This window comes from Colius striatus, chromosome 8 (assembly GCF_028858725.1).
Source record: "Colius striatus isolate bColStr4 chromosome 8, bColStr4.1.hap1, whole genome shotgun sequence".
In the NCBI taxonomy this organism is placed as follows: domain Eukaryota; kingdom Metazoa; phylum Chordata; class Aves; order Coliiformes; family Coliidae; genus Colius; species Colius striatus.
This window is the reverse complement of record NC_084766.1, coordinates 23,524,240-23,548,761: the sequence shown is the minus strand read 5'-3', so window position 1 is coordinate 23,548,761 and position 24,522 is coordinate 23,524,240. Positions and strand designations below refer to the sequence as shown.

The 24,522-nt window shown below is 35.8% G+C and overlaps 1 protein-coding gene across 1 annotated transcript in view; it reads left to right on the top strand.

The window, feature by feature from the left end:
- The window catches only part of LOC104563462 (adhesion G protein-coupled receptor A3), a 289,529-nt gene that overhangs the window by 71,329 nt on the left and 193,678 nt on the right, over nt 1–24,522 (top strand). The window lies entirely within an intron of this gene.

Here is a 24,522-nt window from a genome sequence, read left to right as displayed (position 1 = left end):
TATTAATAGAATGTACTATGTAAATAGTGAATGATGCAATAGATAATGTCATATTTTAATGTCATATGACAATGTCTACAGATAACTGAGACTACATTTTTACAGATAAAATATATCCCTTTTACTATTTCTCTTTCTCTAGTTTCCAAACAGAAGTGAGATTTTCATTGACAAAAGACTGCTCTTTATTTTAAAGCTTGCAAACACAATTTGCAGAAATATATACACTCAAAATTTCTGGGCTAATTTTCTTTTTTTCTGTTGAGCATTTTCTTACAGGGAAACTCACCAAACATAATGCAAAAAACTCACTCTATTTGCCCTCATAGACTCATTTATAGCCCACATCAGGGCAGATGTCAGCTTGTAAGAAAACCAACATCCTGTGAAATATTCTGAATGACTGAAGCAGCTGTGTACAAGTTGGGCAAGAATGCATTGTGTATGTGAGGAATTTTCTATTAGTCCTAGCTAGCTGTATATACAAACTTAGAAAAGAATGCAGTTGGGGAAGCACATGAGAGCACAGAGTGTGAAAAAGTGAGTACTTTTATGCTCCCAGGCACCCTCTCATACCTCTCAATGCACTCACCATCTTAGTGAAATCCCAGTGGAGAAATGACTTCTTACAAACTCCCAAGGTTTTACATTTGGAAAATAGGGAAAGTCTGCTGGTATTACTTCACATATTGTTGAAGTTACCACTTTGGATAGATTTCGCACTGCGGGATCTTTTGCCCAGTATTCTGTTGCTTCACTGGTCAAATTTAATTTGCAAGTAATAGAAAACAGAATCTTTACTAAATTACGATAGAGAAAGAAGGAAAAAGTCTCTAGGCAGAACTTTAAACCTGAGCAAGTGTGTGTCTGTTTTCCCGTAGTTGTTAACAGGGTGGTGAATGTAACGCAGGTTCAGTTTTTGTTAAAGTTGCTGAAAGATTCTTACACTCCAGCCATACTCAAACTGCAGGAAAGCATTCTTCACTGAAGCCTGTATAGCATTCATTTTTTTATTATATTTCAGTTATAGACAACCTAGAATCATGTATTCCAACTGAAGTTTATAGTTGCCACATTAACAAATTAAAAAAAAAAATTACCCTTTGCTTTTCTGCTGCAAGACCTTTAAAGAAAAGTGGAGGAAGTAAATTTGTGGTATTAATAAGGACTGCTGAAGTGTTAGCTTTTTTTTAGCCATTTTTTTTTATGGTACTGCTATATATATGTACTCTTTGATAATTCCCTTGGGGAATGTTCTTCTATTGATGCCTTAAAGAATGTTGTGGAGTTCCCATTAACCTTCATTGATATTAATGATGTCAATCTCAATACTTCCAATGTAGAATTAGAAAGCTTTTTGAGGTGTTCTTGGTTATATAAGTTAACACATCATTAACAGTATTTTATATGGCAGAAGAGATTGAATTTTATGCTTTTTTCCCCCTTTTATGAAATCTGTTATGTTACCTTGCTATTCAGGGGGGATGAGAAACCCCAAGCTTCTATTCATAGAATCATAGAATGGTAGGGGTTGGAAGGGACCTTTAGAGATCATCTAGTCCAATCTCCCTGCAGAAACAGGTTCACCTAGATCAGGTCGCATAGGAACATGTCCAGGTGGGTCTTGAAGACCTCTAAGAAAGGAGACTCCACAACCCCTCTGGGCAGCGTGTGCCAGGGCTCCCTCACCTGAACAGTGAAATAGTTTTTTCTTATGTTTAAGTGGAACTTTTTGTGTTCCAGCTTCATCCCATTACCCCTTGTCCTGTTGCTAGCTGCTATAGAAAAAAGGGATGTCCCAGTCTCCTGACACCCACCCTTTAGATATTTGTAAATGTTAATAAGATCTCCCCTCAATCTCCTCTTCTCCAGACTAAACAGCCCCAGTTCCCCCCGTCTTTCCTTGTATGAAAGATATTCTAGTCCCCTGATCATCTTGGTGGCCCGGCACTAAACTCTCCAGAAGTTCTCTGTCCCTCTTGAGCTGAGGAGCCCAGAACTGGAAACAGTACTCCAGATGAGGCCTCACCAGGGCAGACTAGAGAGGGAGAACAATCTCCCTTGACCTGCTAGCTACACTCTTCTTGATGCATCCCAAGATGCCATTGGCCTTCTTGGCCACGAGGGCACATTGCTGGCCCATGTTTAGGCTATTATCAATCAGTACTCCCAGGTCTCTCTCTGCAGAGCTGCTCTCCAGCAGGTCAATCCCCAGCCTGTACTGGTGCATGGGATTGTTCCTCCACAGGTGCAGGACTCTGCACTTGTCTTTATTGAACCTCATGAGGTTCCTCTCTGCCCAACTCTCAAGCCTCAAAGAAATATCTCTTTTTCTATGCTGATGTACTTCCATCCATTGAGAAAACTGCATTTAAGGAAATAAAAAGGTCATTTTAGGGAAAATGATTAGTGTTTTTCGGAAGGCTATGTAACACACCTTGCCCTGCCCCCTCCCCCCAAAGTCTTGCTTAAAGTGGGTTCTCCACTACTATAATGAAACTGTGATACTGTAGCAACTGTTCATTGGACTAGGGGCTTATGTATAATGGAAAGTGTTGCTTTTAACATAAAATATGTGTTTTGCTTTCTACATTTCTGGAAAGTACTACTTCAAATGAATACTGTGAATGTTTAAGTAAATGAGAAAATAGTTTTTCGACTTTTAGCCTTTCCATTTTAACTATTTTTTTGTGAGATATTTGTCAATTAAACTTCTTTTTTCTTTCTTTGGGATTGATTTTTGAAAATACTTCTCCCTTTAGATATGGGCAGCTTTTCTGTATCCACAAGTAGATAATCTGAGTTGCAGATTTTTTCTGTGATATGTATTAGTTTGAGCAGAGCAGTGTATGTATGAAGCTATATAGCTTTGACAGCTGTGAATTTAGAAGCAGTGTTACAGTTTTGAGTGGCACAAAGCTGGAGCTGAAAATGTGTGCTGGATCTCTGCTGGACCTGGAAGCACTCAGAAATGTGATTCTGAGAAAATAAATTTTCAGGTGAGTGACAGCAAAGTAAATACACATAGGGATGAATGTGGTAGTACATGAAAGTTCCTCAGTCCTGCAAACCGGCGTCCTGGGAATGACATTGCAGAGACATCTGAGTAGCAAAGACTTCTAACTTGATGGAATTGGATTTCTCTGTATTATCTACACATTATCTCACTTATTAGCCAAACTTTCCTGTCACGTAGAATATGCAGTCCCCTTTGCCCTGGATTAGAGACAGTACTTGAATTTGATGACCCATGTTGATCAGATGGATATTTACAGGAAAGGGAACGGGATGTGGGAACCTATTCAAGCTTGTATTTTCTTAGAGATGATGTTATCCGATTGAAAATCTTTCAGTTCTAATGAATGTTTACCCATAAAATCTCCTAATGAGACCAAGCTTCAATTTACATTAAAAATATTTCATATTTTGCCTATCTTTTATATGAAATGGAATCTCTGTTGTTTTCAAAAAAATTTGTATACAGTTTTTCAGATTTTACTATGTGTGAGCTGACACTTTAAGTCTGTAAGCTTAAAAATATGGGAGTGTTTTATATTTCTTTAAGAAAGTGTTTCAGCTGATCATAGTTAGTGTTGAATACTTATGATGATTTAACTATTTTTTGTTTCAATTGACCCAAATGGGAGAAAAAGAATTAGGTTACTAATTAGGGTACAGAGTTGTGGGCAGTGCTGTCTGATGTGCCTGCATACACACTGGTAAAGCAGTAAAGTTGCTTAGCTAACTACTTGCTTCAAAAGCTCATATTGGAACATCTTGTTGAGACCAGATAACAAGATTGCTTTAAAAAAGTAATTACATTTCTATAAAATTATTCTTTTAAAACTCTAAAATATGTAGTAAGGGAAGACAAGACAATGGCTAGTTTATATATCTTGCTTTATGTTCATGATTACTTTTACACATAAAATCAATGTCAACATAAAAAATGGTAAGAATTGATTTGTGGCTTTTCTTTTCCCAATATGTGAAATTCAAACAGTATTTTGGTTTATTTATAATATCGTTTCACTGTACTTACTGTCATTACATTCATTGCTGTGTCAAATATCACTACCACAGATGTCATAACTGGGGTTTGGACAGCTGTATGGGAAACTTCAGATGTGACCAAAGCTTCAGTGAGCAGTATGGGAAAGATATACTGCTGCAGACACATTTCATGGTTCTGTATTTTTTTCAGGAAAACCTCAAATGAAAATATGGATCCATGAACTAGAGGGACATGTGCTTTGTTTTTGATCTGTGTACATGCAGTAAATCCAGTGGGTCGGATTTCCAGACATGTGTTGACCTCTGTGCAAGTCAAATACTGCTGGGTTCAGTCTGAACCTGAAGTGTCAAATTGGTTGTGTGCACTCTCAGATGTCTGAAGACTTTGGACAAATGAATATTCTGGATAGTGACACTCTTAGACTAAAGTAATTGGTGTGTTTCTTTACCTTCTGTTTTCCTCTATCATCTTTATATGTTTATTTGTATTCCTTGAGCAGTCAATGAGAAATAAACTTTGTACAAGCAGACCTTAAATATGGTACAATGCACCTCATGTATATGCATTGAGGATGTCTAACACTGAACCTAAAAAGTGTTATAAGTTTATTCTGGAACTATTTATAATAGCTTGAAGAGTTTGAAACAATTTATTTATTTTCTCATTCACTAACACTAATCTTAGTGAGATATTGATGCCAGGTTTTTCATTGTGTCAGGCAAAATTTAGGATTTTTGGACAGGAAATTGTGTATACATGGAAAATTAAAGTAAGAAGAAAACTGTGGGAAATAATTCTTGATAGTATGTAATATGGAAAATATGACAAAAGTGCAGTTAGACTGATTTGTGTTTCCTGACCTTTATCACCTGATGTTAACTTTGTATGCTATTTCCTGGCAGTGACAGATAAAAATTCATTACTATGTATGACAATATAGAGTATTTCAGGCTGTTGATTTAGACTGTGATTCAGACTTTTTGCATCTCATTGATTTAAGTCACTCACAGTTGGCAACCTGATGCCACCTGGGTAATGCTTGTTTATCTTCTCCTAAACCTTCAAAATCCTAAATGGTTTAGAAAACTCTTCTTTAACTTGCAGCCCACTCCTTTGGTTTTTTTCTTTTTTTTCTTTTCTTTTTTTTTTAATTGGGATTTAACTTCTTTCGTTTTTCATAATGATTTTATGCCTGCACATTTTCAGACAAACTTGAATGGCAGCTGCTAGTTTCCCCATATGCAGCCTTCCAAATGAAATTATGTTTTCTGCATCTTGACTTTAACGATCTTCAGCACTTTGGTTTTCAGATAATAGGAAAATCAAACGTATGTACTCCAGTAGTTTATGCAACATGTTTTGTATTTGCTTCTTTCTAAAACATGGCTAAATATTAGTTTTTCCACCAGCAAAGATTTTCATCCATACCACACATTTTAGACTTATGATTTAAAGTTTGCCTTTAAAAATTGCCTTTAGTTTTTCTAAACTAAACAATTATTTGTATATTGCATTGTATAATTGACAAAAAAGGTCAAGATGAAGGGCAGCGTAGTTTCCTGCACTGAATGTCAGATACCTTGGCTTTGTGCAAGTCATGTTCAGCCACAGCTGAACAGGAGTTAAAGGAGAAACCTTTATCAGTGTTTTATTTTGATTACTACAATAGAATCCTGAATGTGTCAGTTAAACCTGTACATGGTTTAAATGTTCAGAGGGCAAAAGAAATACTATCTTTCTACTGTCTGATAGAAATTTTTTAATGATATAATGGCATACAAAAAAGATTCCACTATCAAAATGCAGACTAATATAGAAGATATTTAAGTCCACATAAAAGCAGAGAAACACCGCGGAGTTAGAAAACAGCAGTAACACTTTTAAATGTCTGTGAGTTAGGTGATAAATCTGTGACAACAGTAGACATTACATTAGATGTACCATTTATTTTTATTGCCTATTAAAAGTTGAATACTTAACTTTTTATTTAAATGTATTTATAAAAAATATTTGGCAACAGTGCTTTATATTTTATTTATTCTTTATTATTTATGAAATGTATTCATAAATTAGTATTTCAACACACGTGATTGTTTAAAAATGAAAGAAAAGCCAAGCAGCTCTGTTGCCTGTGACTAAAAGTAGTGCCTAAAGGTAGCAATTCATTTGGAACTTAGCTAATGTGATTAAGGCATGAAAATACTTTCTCTCAAAGTATCTTTTAAGTAATAGGCATGGCATGATTAAATAGAAAGAAGTAAGAACATCTGTACAAATTTCAGGGGTCTGCAGGATGCAACTCTTTTATGTTAGCCTACAAAAATGCCTGGAACCACAATACTTTGAATACTTTTGGTACTTTTTAGGTGAAAACTCTCACTTAGTATTCAATAGATGTATATCAAACTTGCTATGTACATTTTCAGTTTTACATTGTAGAATAACCCGTTTGGTTGTTTTAAATTCGGTAAAATTGAGCCATTGTGCATATATAGAAAACTGTTCTATTCATTTGATATTGTAGACGTTTTAAGCAGTTGTTCTTGAAAGTGATGTAGTGCACTGCGATCTACTGCACTACCATGTAATATTCTAGGAAAGAAGTCCAAGCCTTAAATTGTGCTTTTCTAGGCAAAGCCAGTGAAGGGAGCAACTGAATAAACTACTTTCTGGTCCTGATCCGGTCTTTTTATCTGCAGCTTGCTAAGGTTTTAGACATAGCAGAATTACTGTGTGACAAGATTGCTGAGCTCATAGAGATGAGATGTCAATGAAGACATTTTGATATAGCAGTTTCATGTCAATGGTTTTTTAACCTTTAATGTCTCCTAACCATCTGAAGTTTAAAATCTGTTTTGATGCTACTGGTATGTTTGACCAAAACAGGGCTACTGCTTTAAGGCATATATTTTACTTGTATCTGATTAATACTCACAGTGGTGATGTCTCAGTGGATGGTGCACAGAAAAGGCATATATCTCTGTGTGGTAACAGAAAATCACTGGCTCGCTTTTGGTCTCTGGTTGAGAACATAGAACACAGAACAGTTCTTTAGAGGGCAGTGTCAGTGAAGAACACAATGGATGCCATTAAAGAGGTTATCGATTAAAATTAAAAGGGATTGAGCCTCTTTTCCCTTCCCCTAATGGATGATTGGAAAAAAAAATGTTACCATTTGCGCCAGTAGGTTTATTTTAATAGGATCAATTTTATCAATGTGAAATTGGATTCCATTAATGATAATGGTCTCTCACTTTCAGCTGAGAGCCCGTAATTGGCTATGAAAGACATCAGTATAAAATTTAAGAGCATTTCTCTTGCTCTTCTGTTATGATACACTGTGTATAATTGATCATATTTTCTATACATTTGTATGGCATTAGATTATTATTCAGTCTTTAAAAAAAATAAGTACTTGGAAAAGAAAGTCATGTTGCCCTTTTGTAACTGTTTGATTAATTAGCCTCTGGCAATTTGTTCCCTAGACATTGCTGCTGCATGACTGAGGCACTGAAGCTTGCTCTTTCCAATAAACATATGAATGAAACAGAGATCATTTGCTGCCCTTTAATTACTATGATGAACCTATTTGCTTCTGTTTCTAGATCACAGTAATAACTGTTACAGTGCTGCTGTTTAAATATGGCATATTTATAGATTTAAAAATAAATGCACAAGTCTATGTACAGAAATAATGACCAATGAGCTTAGGTGGAAACAGGAAAGTCCTGTACAAGAGAAATCATGAAGGGAGCATTGCTGTACTGGGATCTCTGTTTGCTCTTGTTTCCTCATCATATGTTATATTAGTTAAGGGTAAGTTTTCTGAAACCAGGTGCAAGTTTGTATATACAAGCATAAAAAGCAAGACATTAATTCAAAGACTTTTCTATGCTATCAACTTGTCAGTCTGTTAGAAGTGAGGTACAAAAGCTTTTTGATTTTGTGAGATTTGTTTGAAGAGGTGAATTTAAACAAAATCAAACCCTGTAGTTTAAGAATTTATATAGCTGTGAGTAGTGTCAGCCACATCAGGTATTTAAAGGTCCTGTGTCTAAAACCTTGTATTTTTGCATGTGTTTTATCCTACCTAAATATGCAACTTAGTTAAGAATATCTATTAAATGTTTTCAGTAATTTCTTAACTGGGTGGGTAAGTCAAATTAACACTTTACTGTACCATTTGACCAAGCAGCTAGTTAATGATTTTTCATCTTAAGAAAGTACAAGTCTAAACATTTTTATTTTCCATTTTCATAGTTATATTTAGATTCAATAGCAGCTGGCATTGTAGTGAAATTTTTGATGGTGCTTTCTTATTCTGGTATGCATACAGTTTGAGGATATCTAGTAATATAAAGTTTTTTTCATTTTTTTTATTAGCCAGCAGATTATATGTAGGTGTAATGTTGAAGTTTCAGCTGTTTGCACTGGTGATGTGCAAGTCAGGCAATGCAATTGAGTGCATCACCAATGTAGCTGTGATGAATTTATTTTTAATGAAGTCCACAAGGAGGATACCAAATACCTTATTGAGAATTTTACTTAGGAATGTTTGTAAAATTGAATAATAGAATTGGAAAATGATTTGAATCATAGGATGGTAGGGTTGGAAGAGACTTTTAGAGATCATCTAGTCCAACCCCCCTGCAGAAGCAGGTTCACCTAGATCGGGTCACATGGGAATATGTCCAGGCGTGAGAAGGGACCCCTGTGCCATGAGCAGTGACACCTTCCTCTAGACCAGGTTGTTCAAATCCAACCTAGCTTTTAAGTACTTCCAGGGATGGGGCATCCACAGCTTCTCTGGGCAACCTGTTCCAATGCCTCACCACTTTCATGGTAAAGAACTTCTTCCTTACATCTAACCTAAATCTTCCCTCTTTCAGTTTATTAAAGCCATTAGTACTTGTCCTATCACTACGTGCCCTTGTAAAAAACCCTTCCTCAGCTTTCTTATAGGTCCTTTTAGTTACTGAGGCCTGCTAGAAAGTCTCCCTGGAGCCTTCTCTTCTCCAGGCTGAACAACCCCAGCTCTCTCAGCCTGTCTTCATAGGAGAGGTGCTCCAGCCCTTGGAAATAGGTGGGAGTTTCATAAACTGGAAAAGAGAGAGCATTCAACTGTCAACATGTTTCCTATGAGAGGAGCTGTGCATTAAAGGCCACAAATGGGAAAAGTATGTTCCCCACAGTCCTGTTTGCATAATAATTAGCGGTTTTACTTCTGCAAAGTGTTTGCACTCACATGAGCAAACTTTGGGAGAATCTTATGCCAGCTGTGAGTGCTCGTATTTCCTCACCTTTCACTATGATTGAAATCCAGTAGTCATTGTCACCCAAATATCTGTCACTTGCTATTTGACTTGCTAGTCTCAAACTAATGAGACAAATTTATGTCATTGATTTTGGTAGCCCATGACAGTAGGTTGCAAAAAATGCCTTCTTTCAAAACTGGTACAGCTTCCCTTGTCTATGAACTCAATGCTTGAGAGCTGGAGAAGTTCTTTGCACAGCTTAATGCAAATGGGAGGTCTGAAATGCTGGTGACCATTTCAGTGAGACTGTAGCTCTCACCTACTGTGCTTGCTGCCATACTTCTGACCTCCCAGTAACCACGAGAAAAATCATAGCAACTTCCCACTGCATCAGCCAGCTTTGTTTCATCATGTCAGCATGCTGTCTATCTAATCCCTGAATCAGGGCATGCTGCTCTCTCCTGTGAGTGACTAAATGATGATGAAATACATATGGTGCATTCAGCTCAAAGTTGGGAGAGTACAAGGGATGCGTCACTCTGTTCCTCATAAGCGTTTATTATGAGTTTCCACTACTGGCTACAGTTGCATACAGGACTCTTGTCTGGATGGACTTTTAGTCTCATCCTGTCTGGTAGTTCTTGTGCTCCTATTGCAAAGGAAGCCAAAGTCCTTCATTCAAGGCTCTAACTGTAGCCAAGCATTTAAAGCCTCAGCACTTGCCTTTGTAGATTGAAGCCACAGAGTCCTGAAAAAGCAGCAGGACACTCACTGAAAAATCTAATAATATCTTCCAGAAAACTCTCCAATGTGCCAAATGCTATAAATATGATGTAAATGTGAGGTTTTGAGTACTCCAGCCTTTTCTCTTGGTTTTTCAAATGTCACTGTTGCTCATGAAGAGAATGAAAATGAATGAAAACACAATGAAATAAATTGCAATTCTAGAGGAACATATTCATCTGGCACCAGCAGGCTTGAGTTTTCAAAACAGAAATACAAACAAATGATGTCTAACAAAAAACTATGTAAAAATAATACTGTGATTTTAGATGTCTCTGTTTTCTTTGGGATGTTGGGTTTTTTTTAATTTTATTTTATTTTTAATGTTGAAATGAGCAATTATCAGGATTGATTCAGTATTTTAAATGCAGTTGACAGTTTATGCCTGGGCCAGTTCATAGAAAACTCATGCATCATTAATATGGTATTTTCATGCACTTGGAAGAATACATTCTACACTTTTCCAACAGAAAGCAGCCTCTTTAGTATGTACAATATGTTCATTAAATACCTCTCCTTGTTTATACAAGTGCTCATGTCTCCATTATTCATTCAAGCAGAAACTAATACAAAATGTGGTACATCTGCTGTAGCACGTAAAAGTAACTAACCCAAAAAAAAAAGAAAAAGAAAAAAAGACCCTTTTACTTCGTAGAAGGAATTCTCCTGCATGTTTTTTTCCATAGTTGGAATGTCATCTAATTTCTGATGGATATCAGGTGACATTAGAGTCTACAGTTGTTTTCAAAGCTGGGGGAGGGGTGTTTTCTCTAATTGAAACCTGAACATTTTTGTATAAATACATTGATGACACTTTCAGTGGGAGGAGTGGCTGAAATTGCAGAAGATCACAAAGGCTCACTGCTGTACCCGAGGCAAGTTATCTGGCAGTGTTTCCTGTTGAACCAATCCTATGCAGACAATGTTTAATTTATACATATGAAAAGGAACAGTTTTGAGAATTAAAACTGACAAGGCATTTGCCTAGAATCAGGGAAGTACTAGACTCGAATGTTTACTCTACACTGGGCAACAGTGTCTCTTCTTGGACACAAGGCATGTCTTGCCTGCTGGGCTCTCAGCTGTTCTCTATCTCCCCTATTTCTTTCAAAAACATTGAGAAACTGGCTGCTTTTTCTAGTGTTGAATGAGAAAATATACCAAGCCTTCACTTTTCATGAAATAAAAATGGTTTCTGGCCCTCTCTGTTATTACTGTATTAGTTAGCACTACTGAGAAAACTTTCCATCATACAATGTCCACCCAGATATACTTTTTAATTAAAGTAGCTCACAGAAATACTGGAACATAATTTTGCTGATTTTTTTTTTTTTAAGTTTGAGGATGGAGTCTCCAAGTTTTATGATGTAGTGTCTTGGGCTCTGTGTGCAGGCTGTGTGCCCTTTTCAAATCTGTGCTCAGATTTGAAAAGGTCTGAGTGATCCCTTGTAACTGAGGAAAGTGTTGTCATTCACAGGGAGCCAGTTGGTGAGGGCATTGCATACCAAAGGGTTTGGGGATCATGTACAGCTAGGTATGTGTCCTACCTTCCACCAAAAGACTCTTACCCTTGTTGAAGCAATGTATAAGGCAATGTAAGGTCCTTCTTAATGAAACAGGCACAGTTCTTTAACCCATGCTGCAGCAATTGCTAAAGGCATTTAGCTAAACCATTAAAGCCTTGCAATATTTTTGAGCAACAACTATATTTTTTACTTTACAGGAGATGTAATCAGATAAATTGAGAAAGTCATGTAAATGTAGCTTTAGAATAACACTCCACTTTACCATTCTGTTATATATATCTGCTGTCAACAGTTGATTTTTTTTTTTTAATGTGAGTTTCTTAAAAGTTTGGAAGTTTTCTAAATCCTGATACTTTAATGGAGGCTGTAGATGAAATATAATCTTAATCTATTCATAACCAGTCAAAAATAAACAATTTTTTCAAGCCATTAGAACGTACAGAGGAAAAGTTCATGAACCAATCATTTGGGGCTTTTGGCAGACCATACGGAACTTTTTTAACAGCTATTTATAAGGTCCTAATGTGTTTATTTTCACAATAAATCTGACTTATTGCTGAATGTGTTGGTTTCATAGTAAAATAAACACTGAAGATTACAAACATAACCTTTTGTAAAGTCTTCTGAAAGCCCAAGGCTTAATTTAATAAATGTGAAGTTCTCTGGATTGTCTGGGAAATGCATGCCAACTCTGAGGGAAAAAAAGAAAAACAGCCTCAATCCTTGCTTTAAATTACAAAATCAATTGTCACCATTTACATTATAGCTGAGCTATTTGGCCTGTGGAAATTATTAATAATTGATAGATATAAGAAGTAAGAAGGGAGAAATGAAGGAAGAAAAGTACCTCAATGCTGTTGTTGAAAGGCTATTTGGAAGAAATATTGTTTCTTTATAAATAATCACAATTATACAGATTGTTTAAATTTGCTTTAGCTTAATTCTATAGTTCACTAGCAAAGTTACATGTATTTGAGCAGTTTTAAAATGCTCTGAAAGCACGTATCTCTTTCTCTGGTTTAATGAGAAGAGTTCAAATCATCATGCTGTAAATCAGAGTATTTGTGCAATTTCTCCAATATTTACCACTTTGCCCATGCCATCCTGTTCCACTAAATTTACTGGCTCTATTATTCATGTTGTTGAATCAGGATTTCAGCTCAGATGTGTAAGATTATTAAGTCTTTGGAAAAGGCAATGAAAGAATAACTAATCTATAAAATAAACTTTTTTTAAAAAAAAATATTGTACCCTGTCTGATGCAAATGTGAACGTCCTCATTAGGCATAGAATTCCTAATTCTGTTAGTGAATTCTACTAAGCCCTTGACCTCAGTGATACATTTCAGTAATGAGACTGTAGGTTAATTATATATTGTGTTAGAGTACTTCCTTCTGTCAGCTTTAAATGTATTGCTTTTGAACTTCATTAGATACTCCCTTGTTCGTGTCATATTCAAATGTATCACTACCAGCCATCAAATAGACTTTTGTGTTGTATTCATTATTTTATTTATCTGTTGCTAAACAGACTTCATCTTTTCTTCTTCATGTTAAAGTCCCTTCAAACTTCAAGCAAATGCTATATGTTCCACAGAATGAAAAAGTTGCTTTATGTAAGTTTTATTGCACTTCTTGTATGTCCAATTGCATGTGTGGGAAACAAACTTGGCTATGATTTGGTGTAATGCTGGGCACCCAGTGTCAGATAGACTGCTTTATATAACATAGCATTGTTTCACTATATCATTTATTTTCAAAAGAACTTGAATCGTAGCCATAGAATGTGCTTTATGTGCACGCTTTGTTCTCAGATAGAAGCCTGCAGGATCTCAAACAATTAAAAAGAAATTGTCATTCCAGTTGCTGAAACGCTAGTGCTTTGGGGAGAGTTTGGGAACGGCTCCAAGGGACATGCCTGGGAGGGTGGACCTGGATAGCAGATTGTTTTTAAGAAAACATCCTTCTGAGTGATTTTATGTAAAAGAAGAAAGAGACCATTGAAATCCATAAAAAATGCTTTATGTTTTTGGAAATGGTTTTTAAAGTTTAGAAAAAATGGACCAGCTGGACTAAGGATCTTAATACATAATACAGTAGTTATCTGTTTTCTAGGTGACACTGCAGACATTTATAAATGCCAAACAGATTGGTCTATGCCAGCTTGGGCTTTTTTGTTGGATTTTTGATTTTTTTTTTTTTTTTAGAAATTGGTCAGACTTTTTCTGCTACTGGGAAAGCTGCAAATTTCTGATACTTCCTTCAATAATAACTGTCTTGTAGAGCTTTTATGAATATTTTGTCTTCCCAGTGAATCATTTAGACCATATTTGATTAGTTCAAAAGAAAAGAGGTTATAACAATAAACATGGTCATCACATTCCTCATTTCTCTGAAAGTAATTAAGACTTTACTGGCAAGAGTTCATGCTGTGGTAGCCTATAAATCTTGTGCAGATCCTTAAATACTAGTGTCATAAATACATTAGCTAAGTTGGAATGAACAGAATGGTTGGAAAGGAACTTTTTAGTTAGAATCAGAGTGGTGAAGAGTCTTTGCTCAGGCAAATGATCATAGTTTATAGAATTAACTTAAAATGAACATTCCCCCAGCATCAGAGCAGTCTGGGCCACTTTCATTTGTTTAAATCATATTTTATGTGGTCCATGAAGATGATCAGAGGGCTGGAGCACCTCTTCTGTGTGGACAGGCTGAGAGAGCTGGGTTTATTCAGCCTGGAGAAGAGAAGGCTCTGGGGAGGCCTTCTACCAGTTTCCAGTACCTAAAGGGGCCTACAAGAAAGACTGAGGGGGACTGTCTACACAGGCATGTAGTGATAGGGCACGGGAGAATGACTTGAAACTGAAAGAGGAGAGATTTAGATTGTATGTAAGGAAGAAGCTCTTCACTGCGAGGCTAGTGAGGCACTGGAACACACTGCCCAGAGAAGCTGTGGGTGCCCCATCCCTGGAAGGGTTCAAAGTTGGGTTGGTGGAGGCTTTGAGCAACCTGATCTAGTGGATGATGTTCCTTCCCATTGCAGGTGGATTGGAACTACATGATCTTTAAGGTCCCTGTCAGCCTTTTCTATTTTGTGGTTGTTGTTTTTCCTGGAAGCAAGTTATTGAGCCAAAAAGTTACAAAAGTACAGGAATGCTTTTAGTCCAAATCTTATTGAAGCAACTGCTGAAATTACTCTGGGTATGAATCTCTGTATTTTATTTTATATGTAAATGGCCAGATTTATCAGCTTGGTAGAATGCAGCAGTCCTTAGTCATATCTAGTCCTGTTATTTTAGATGGTTAACTTGTACAAGACCAGTACTACCCTAAGCTGTTAGTAAATCGAGAGTAACTCCTTACTCTAAATGTTGTCAAAAGTTTCCAGATTAACTGCAGTTTTATAACTCTTGAAAACCTCCTACATTGAAGATACAATGAAATTACAAAAGTTCGAAATAAATCACAGATAAAAATGTATTTTTTCTAATATCTTGCCACAAGATGATTTAAATCCCCTACTGAAATTCGTACATAATTCAATCCATACTCTCAGAATCTACTCATGTATGGAAAACACTTTTTTTTACTTACCCGGCTCTGCTGATCTCTGCATTTGCAGGTATTATGTCAGGGAATGTCTTTAAATTTATACCACCTCTATAACGTTGTTTTGGGTCAGTCACCCACACATTACATAGATTCAGTTAGAATGACTATGTATATTTAGCTCTGTTCTACATGAGAAGAGCCTTCATTTAAGAAAACAAAAAAGAACCTAACCTGACTGTCAATATTTTCAACATTCACATTTTTTTAATAGCAACAGTCACCAACCCAGCACTTTAAAGCAATTAAATGAATACTTAAATACACCATAAATCTTATATTTCATACATCATAAACAAGTGTGTTGTCGTCATCAATTATGGAGAATTGCACACGTGGTGGCAACTAAAACTGCTAGATTTACCTGCTGATGGTGGGTTTTTCTGGATTATAACTTGTAGATTTTTATTTGGTTATCTGCAAAATATTTTTAAGGCCTGACTAAACCAATTTCCATCATCACTTTCACTTGTTGACTGTATGGAAATATGGAGGATATTTTGTGTCGATGTTTCCAGTTAGAGAAAGAAGTAAGCTTCTCATTTTGTGGTTCTGTATGTTCAGTAATAGATATGTGCATGTACTTCTTTTATTATGCTGGCAATTTTAGAATCAAGATGTTCTTAACAGACTTTTCTTGAGCTGAAAAACTTATTTTCAAAGTAAGTTAAAGTGTTTTAACCATTTTTTACTATTTTGATTATTATGTGATTTTTATTTCTCTTAAATTTAGAATGTTTGAAATAATGTTTCTTTTATTTCATCTACTACTTGTCAGGAATGTGGTAGTTTGCTTACTTTCATATAGTCAAGTTCAGCCTCTTAACTTCTTCATTCACATATGTGCTCAGAAAAGAGACAAGAGTGTGAAGAAATCAAAGCCTATATGTTTCCCTGCATATAGTTCAATTCAGATCAAGAGGCTACTGAACAAATTGTACAACAACATTGTTCTCTTTTTAGGACAGTTGTTGAGTTAATGAGTCTACTCCCAAACAATAGCAACATTTTTTTTCTTTCTTTAAATTTCAGTTTTTCAGGTAAAAGCATAATTACTTAAACATTGTATTTAATTTGCACACAATTCTTTGTAATTGGCATGTAAAGAAAATGCTTATTTTCTTGATGTGAAAAATATTCTATATTGGTAGATGAGCATGTAATCTGTGTGAAAAATGTTTTGTTAAATCATTAACACTAGGTTGTTTGTCTGTCGAATCAATGACCTTTTGATGGCAACAGAGATTTCACTGTGATAGCTTTTAATATTCTTCTTTTCCCATTAGGACAAGGAGCAACAGTTTTAAAGCAACCTCTGTTTCACTTTGATATGAATACATAAATTGTCAAAGCTGCCAACAAGAATGCTTCCGTATTACGGGGTATGTTGAAAGCAACACTACATACAGTGTTCTTGCTGGTAAAAACAAACTACACGCATATAGTGATGCAGCTCAGATCTCATCCTTCAGCTGAATTTAATGAGTTGAACATGGTGATGAGATTTTGGAGAATTGGGTTAGTGTGCTCTGAATGGAAGACAGATATGGCATGACATTTTTTTTTTTTCTGAGTTGCCCTTTCCCACCACTTATCAGTGGAGAGGAAGGAATGAGAGTGGAGTATGTGCACAGTGTGTATTGTTCCACAGGAAAACACTGTTCAGGATTAATCCTTTTAAAAATGCTCTATATGGGAAAGGAAATGTGAAATCATATTTAGCCTTATGCTTCATGTCTTTTTGAAATTAAAAAGAATGATTGGTTTTCAATGTAGTGCCTGCAGTGTTTCTTAGGGGTATTGCACTGTGCCATTAGCAATTTGGGTTGCAATCCTGAACACATACCTTAGCTCTCTGCATTAGAAGGGAGCACGTCACATTAATTATTCTCTCTGCTCCAGTTTGCTGCTACTGTCTTGTTTGGGTTTTGCTTGCTGGGTTGAGCGAAAGCTGATTCTAGTCTTGGCCTATTTCAAAGCCATCTGAAAACAGCTAAAAACAAACTACACCCCTGCCAAATGGGTAGTAAATAATACATACAGCGCTTAAACAGAAAATTTAGCAGCTTGCTAGCTGAGGAAGGCACTAAGGCTCACATCAGCAACAAGATACAGTAGACTTGGTTATTGGCACTGTCATGTGTAGCACAGATATTTAGCTTTCAAAATGTAACACTCATCTATTCTTTGGAGGCCTAAGCTCTTTATACAGTGAATGGGGAAAGTTAGGTGTGTTAGAAGAGGATCCAAACCAGCCATCGTGCTGAGGGACTTAAACAGGCACTGCGTGACTTACAGAAATGCTGAAGCCTGACATGAAGTTAGAAACCTTTGTGGGACTGGGATTTGCAATCTAATACTTCTTCTGAAGCCATTCCTCTTTATAGGTGTAACTTACTCCATATTTTCTTTTGAAACCTGATCATAAAAGAAAGTGATTGTGTTTTTGTTCTTTCTGGCCGGAGCATCTGTTTGGGAAGAGAAAGACTCAGATTCAGGCTCTTCAGCCTGAGCACATTGCACATTTGCTACCTCTGTGAGACAGGCCTTAAATGGCATGTGGGTCTCGTTGAAGTGGACCTGTGCCAATATGCAGTGAAGTGTTTAAGATTTATGGGGCCAGAAAGGAAAAATCAGAAGCCATCAAGTGCCAGGGTTATTTCATCAACAAGGAGAAAATGGGTTTTGCAATAAACATTCATTTGTTAAAATACAGAAATACTGTTTTAGGGAACAGAGACTCTTGTCTGTTTTAAATGTAGGTGTATATCCCTTCTGCACAAGGACAGTACCGAAACAGGGTTTTTCATTTCCCCTGCTGTAATTGGTAGGTTGTCATAGAAAAGACGGATGACAACAGTTTCTCATCCATTCACTGTTCTCTGGGATGCTGGGCTGTGCTTTGTTTTTGTGATTTTGCTGAGTGCAGCCCCTTAGTCTGGGTGGTCCTGCAAAGAGCCATGGTGTGGGCAGGTCTTGCCTGCAAATCCCAAAAGGACTTTTGTACAAGATAATCTCTGAGGTGTTTGACATGCCCTTTCTGCACTTTGGGAACCTGGGAAGTAAAGACTAAGGTACTTGCAGCTCTTCTGACGTTTAGGTGGTGAAGAGAGAGCTGTGAATTGTGCTCTGGGTCTTAGTACCTATGTTCCATTTCAGTTTCAGTTTAGGCAGCCTTAGTGCTTTTTTGGATCTAGGACAACAATCATGCTAAAAGAGGCCACTGTATATTACTGTGATCCTGCTAGGCATTAAGTAATTTCTGAGTTTGATATACTTTGAGTATTTGAAAGTGTAGAAAGGTATTTCTGCAATTAAGGTAAAATGATTTGAGGATTATCCAGTCCTGCTTTTTATTTCAGAAACTCTGTTTGTGAATACTTTGTGATTTGACTAGCAGTGTACCAGCATTCTTTACTGTATAAATATAACAGATTTTTTTTATATCTCAATCTTGGCTAAATAAAAATAACCTACAAACAGAAGAATCTCCAAAGAACAACATATGAATTATTTATTGAGGGTTCTGGCAACTGTTGCTGATCTGTTGAACTGAGTTGTTTTCAGAATCCTTAGGAAAAGAAGAATTAAAAATTTGGTATTGACCTTAGAAAAGTCAGACTGACCTGCTCCCAGATAAACCAGTTTCAAGTTTTTTAATTAAAAAAAAGACAGATTCTACTAGTCCACAAATAGTTATAGCAAACTTTAATTCACAATTGTCTAGAATTGAAATCAACCTGAAGCACAAGACTTGTTAGTTCAGTTTCAGACGAGAAGGTTTAAGATCACTTGGAAAAAATGACAACTTAGAAAGGAAATGCTAGTTTGAAACAGCATTGTTTCCCCATGAATAAATCTCTCATAAAGGTAGAAATATTTTTGTGTTTTGAATGAGAGAGAGGGAGATGGCAGGGTCTGGGGCCTAGTCTCATCTTGTTGACAAGTGAAGTAGCTGTGGAGGAGAGATACTTTTGCAGAAGACCAGGTGAGACATTTAGGTAACGTGATGCAGACTCCATACGAAACAGTATTTTTTTTTTTTTTTCAAATAAAAGAATATAACTTTGTCATAGAGTCAACATAAAATAATAAATGTTACAGTGTTTTCTAAATTTTCTGTAGATGGATGTTTTTCTGTTGCTCATATTATTTGAAAGAAAAAGGGAAGTGTAATCCTATTATGTACGGTACTATAAAGCCTATTTTATGAAGGACTATGAAAGCCTCATCTATTAAAGTTTCCTTCATAAAGAGATACAGGAGACATTTGGTACATAAGGTCTAATTTGACTTAGTTATTAAAATTGGATGTATATGTAATTGAACATTTAAAATTGTATTGTAATTGAAAATGGACAAGTTTTCCACAACGTCATATTTTACTGGTGCAATGACCATTATCTTTGTGATCCTTATGTCTCTCATTATCAATACATATTTGCCTTTATATTGTAATTTATATTACATTCATTATCCTAAAATCAGTTTGTAACAGGACACCAGAAAAGATTTAAGATTAACTTTGTTTAGTAATTATCCTGTTTGAAAGTGATGGTTGTAATCCAAAATTCAAGAATACATTTTATTGGATAAAAATATTAAGAAGATTTTAAAAAATTTTTGGCTAAAAAGCATTTGGATCCCGGTCTAGTACTGTTATGTGTTTTATGAGTAAGTGTGGGATTAATCCCTTTCTAAAAGGACAAAACATACTGTATACATCTCTTCAGATGTAAAAGATAAAAATGTTTCAAAATGGAAGGAATGAGTATAAGACATATGTTTTTATTAAATATAATCCCAGGGATAAAATTTAATGGAAAAACCTCTTTAGGTTTCTTACAGTTGTTGTTACATGAATACGAAATATGAAGAACATGACAAAAGCCAGGAATTTCTGCTTGAAATTAGTAGATAGCAATGTAAGCAAAAGGAAATGAATACAGGGAAAATCACTAGTAATTAAAAGTGAGTAAATTGGTTAGAAAGAGAGTGAAATAAAGTTGTATTAGATGGTTGTAGTGAGGATCAAAAGATCATAATTTGCAGATCATTTTTGCTATCAAAGCAGCTTTCCTGTGTTGTCAGATAGTGCAAAGTATCTGTACAATTAAATACAACACTGGTTACTCAGGGTCAACTCTAGCTGTATTCCTGACCTTGAATACTCTAATAGTCTACTAATTTAGATACATTTCTTAGATGTGAGAGGTATTATTATAGGGAATATTTTTTATACACCTGTTAGAATAAAGATGTGTAAAAACTCTTTCTTCCAGTTTTGCCTTGACACTTGCTGAATCATCATTTTATTACAATATAAATTGAAATTTGTATAGTTGGACAAACTGTTTGATTAGACAAGTAGATTATTTTTCTTATAGGACAGTTATTAATACATTAATCAAGGCAAAGCATATCTGAAAAATATAAAAAGACAATATTAGTAATCATAAATGACAGCACTATAACTTTTAAAGTCAGTTTATAGAGCTATTTCAATCATAGACAATAATAATTTTTTAAAAATTTATGTAACATGGAGTTTAGCTGTGTTTCAGGAAGTCACTTCATTGAATTTATGAGCATCTAGCTTCCTGTTTCCCATTAGGACCAAAAATAGTTCAGTTAGTTGGATGTGCAGTCAGTTATCTCAGCAGCATGATGTACTCATCTGACCTTTTATATAGTGATGTCATTATGATAACATGATTTGTGTCAGATGTTGTCAAGTTTGAGAAGATGTATCAAGTGCAGATTTATAAACATGTGTGTTAAAATAGCCACCTTAAAGCACCTTTGGTGCTACCAAAGTTTCTTCCTTAATACTTCTAGCTCTAGGAGCACTGGAAGTTATTAACAGGGTTTTCTTTGGCTGGGAAATAATTGTATTATGATTTACAAGATATGGTGATGATTCTGAGCATTAAAGTGAGCTATCCATTGCTGATTAATCCAGTCTCTTGTGTTTTTATTCTCAATATAGTATGTGTGTTTTACTGAGAAATACCGTCACTTTCATAACTGACTGAAAATTAAAGAACCCTTTAGGAAATTTGCCTGGCCAGTTGTGCCATGGAGCAGAGAAACTGGGTTATGACTCCCAAAAGCACATACAGGAACTTCTGTCCTTTTCATAGCTGAAAGAGGTTTTGACAAAGAAACTAAATTATAAGTAGAAGAGAATAGCTGAGTCTGTGGCCTTATGTAGGAAAACTGTGGAGCACCATTTCTGAGGGGCTGATGGAGAGGCAACATGCAGAAGGTAGGATAAGAGATGTCATGATGGCATGTATGAAAACAAAGTCTCAGAAAAGAAGTTTTATTACTATACTCAGTGAGGATAGAAAAGGAAGTGATACCTGACTGAACAAAACATGCTAACAGCATTTAGCAATGATTATCTCCAACAATAACATACTCCTTCTTCCTTCGCATCGTTTTTTTGTGCTTCTTTTCCTGTTTCCTCCACTTTTTTGGTATACTTTCAAAGCTTGATGACTCCTGTGTGTTCCTTTGGCCCTAGCTACTATTGTGTGTTATTATGGCTGTGTTGGTTTTTATTGCCTTTTGGCTTTTTTAATAACCTTTGTGTGTTCTAGAGTTAACTGAGACATTTATATAAACGAGAAAAATTATTTTGAAAAACTGTAATTTTGTCAGAAACACTAGGAAAAAACAATAAAGCATGACATTAATTTACAATAGAATGTTTCAGCTGCAATCAATAGGGGACAAGCTGTTAATTATGTGCCAGCATTATGTATCATAAGATGGGTTTTAATATCAGTCTGGAGTTTCTGTGGTAGAAGAAACAGAATGGGTTCATTTGTTTGAAATAATTTGTACTTGAAAGTCTCACAACATGTGTGTCCTATAGCATATAAAGTAAATGGCAAGGAACTTAAAGAATGTGTAGAAATTATACATTCCTTTAGATCCTCTGGTCTCTTTACTTTTCAGCATTCTAGTTCTATCATTCATCTGTATTTTGTATGAAATTTCAGCAAAATTGTTTTAAAATTTCTGCAAGAGAGGGCAAAGGTAAAAATTCTTCATGGTAGTTGATCAATGTACTCATTAACCCTGATTTCTGTAGGAAGAGACAATTCCACATGCCTTCTTGTTGGCACATGTGGTTGTGTGCCAATTGACTTAAAAATTTGTCTAAGTTATTACCAAAACCTCAGTTTAGATAAAACAGAACCTTCTGGAGAAGGATTCCCAGACCAGCAAGGTTTAATTCCTCTGAGCTAAACTTCTTATAGACAATGCTCCCCTTAAACAGATTCTTGTTGGCAGTTTAAATCGACAGGATTTTTATGTAATTCATATTCCTGCTAATATTGGCTAAATGCAATGTTGAGATGGTCTCTGTTTCATTCCCCGCCGTGATTATCTGGAAAAGGCTTCCTGCTCTGGGTGATGCTGAAATGTATCTGTAAACAGGAGTAATGGCTTTGCGTATACCCATTCCTGGAGATGAGTGAAGGTTATTGCAGTGTTGTTCTGTCTATCTCCCATCACAAGCTAAATAATGACTGCAGGTCCCTTGGTATTCAGTATACAATCAGTGACTATGTTCTTTGTGATATTGTTAATTAAGATTCTTACTCTTTCAGTAAGATTACATAGAAATAGTAAAGCAGCAGAAAGATGGAGTCCCTCATTGACATTTTTTAATTGAATCACCTTATTTTTAAAAGTGTTCTACTTCTGCCTTATGAAAACACTGCAATAAAATAAACATTGTAGGAAAGATAATTCATATTTTATTGATTTACACTATAGTAAACTATCTTATTTTTTACTCTAAGCTAATCTGTGGGCCATCTGCAGGTACTTATCTTTCCTTTATAGCACAGAGTGGAATTCTTCTTTTCTTTGGATGTTCTAAGCCACAGAAGAAAATATTTATCTGAAGTTCAATAAAGAATTGCTTGTATTTTTCAAAGTCAATGTTGATTTAGTAACAGAAAAAGAATCAAACATTTTCTTTTTTAAGAAAAACCACCCAAAACTTCTTGATACAATGGTTTGTACATGTTATGATTCTCATAGCTAATAAAACACATTTTCATGACCCTAATACTTCTGATAATTTGGTGTAAAAATGGAAATCTCATTATTTTATGATGGAAAATTAATTCAGCTGCACTTCTGAAAATACTGGAGGAGTTTCCAATATTTCATGTTCAAAATTGTAATTATGGTGCTCAACTGTGATTCCAGAGTTTGAAATTTGATCTAGAACATTGAATACACATGGCTGGAAATCTATGTGAGTGCAGCCTTAAACTGTGGAATAACAATTCCTATATTGGAGTTTAAACCTTTCTCAGTAGAAAGTACTTTTAATGAACTTTCAAAGCATCAGCTTTACATTTTCTTTGGTCTGTGCACTTGATTTAAAAATTTAAATGTTTAGGATACTTTTTTCCTTACTGTTCAACTTTCTTTGTAAACAGGTTGGAATTCGGCTCAGAACTGCTTCCCCTCCCCCCTTTTTTTTAGTTCTTTGTCCTTTAATGGTTAGCATTTTTTTCAAAAGAAGTGAAGCACGTGCCAAGAACTATAACTAGTGTTGAACTGCCTTCTAGGCATAAACACACGGAGAAGTCCCAATGGGAGTAGAAATTGAGGAAGCCTGTGGCTCTTTTCAGCCACCAAAGGTTTCTCTGCTCATCAGTTCTTCACAAAGTGACAGATAGACATGAGGTCTGGTATTATAAACCACATTACGCCATATCAGTCTCTGTACACAAGGGCATGATTGCCAACACTCATGAAGGTATATTCTGCTGGCACTGCAGAGCTGCCTGCAAAGCTGTGGACACTGAAATTCACTTTATGTGCTTTCTGTGACATTTATTGCCTCTCATTTTTCAGTCTTGTCTAGTGTTGTGGAACTGAACCACAGGACTCCTTCTACTGGGCAACAAAGCCACTCATTGACTTCTCAAGTTAAAACTGACAGGCATATGATTTTGCACCTACATAGCCAGTAACTTTCAAACTGAACATAATGCTACCATATATCTCTGTTTTTGGGGTGTTTTCCAGAAAAGAATATATAGATGGGATCAATTGTGTATGTTTGGAAATTTACTATTTTGTGGATTTCTTCTGTCTGAAAACAGGCTGAAGAAAAAGGATGTGTGAAGCATAGATCATTTTATGAGAAAATAGTTTTCATTTTGTGCTGTCTTGGTGCATCCCAGGATGCCATCGGCCTTCTTGGCCACGAGGACACATGAGCCAGCAATGTGCCCTCGTGGCCAAGAAGGCCAATGGCATTCTGGGATGCATCAAGAAGAGTGTGGCCAGCAGGT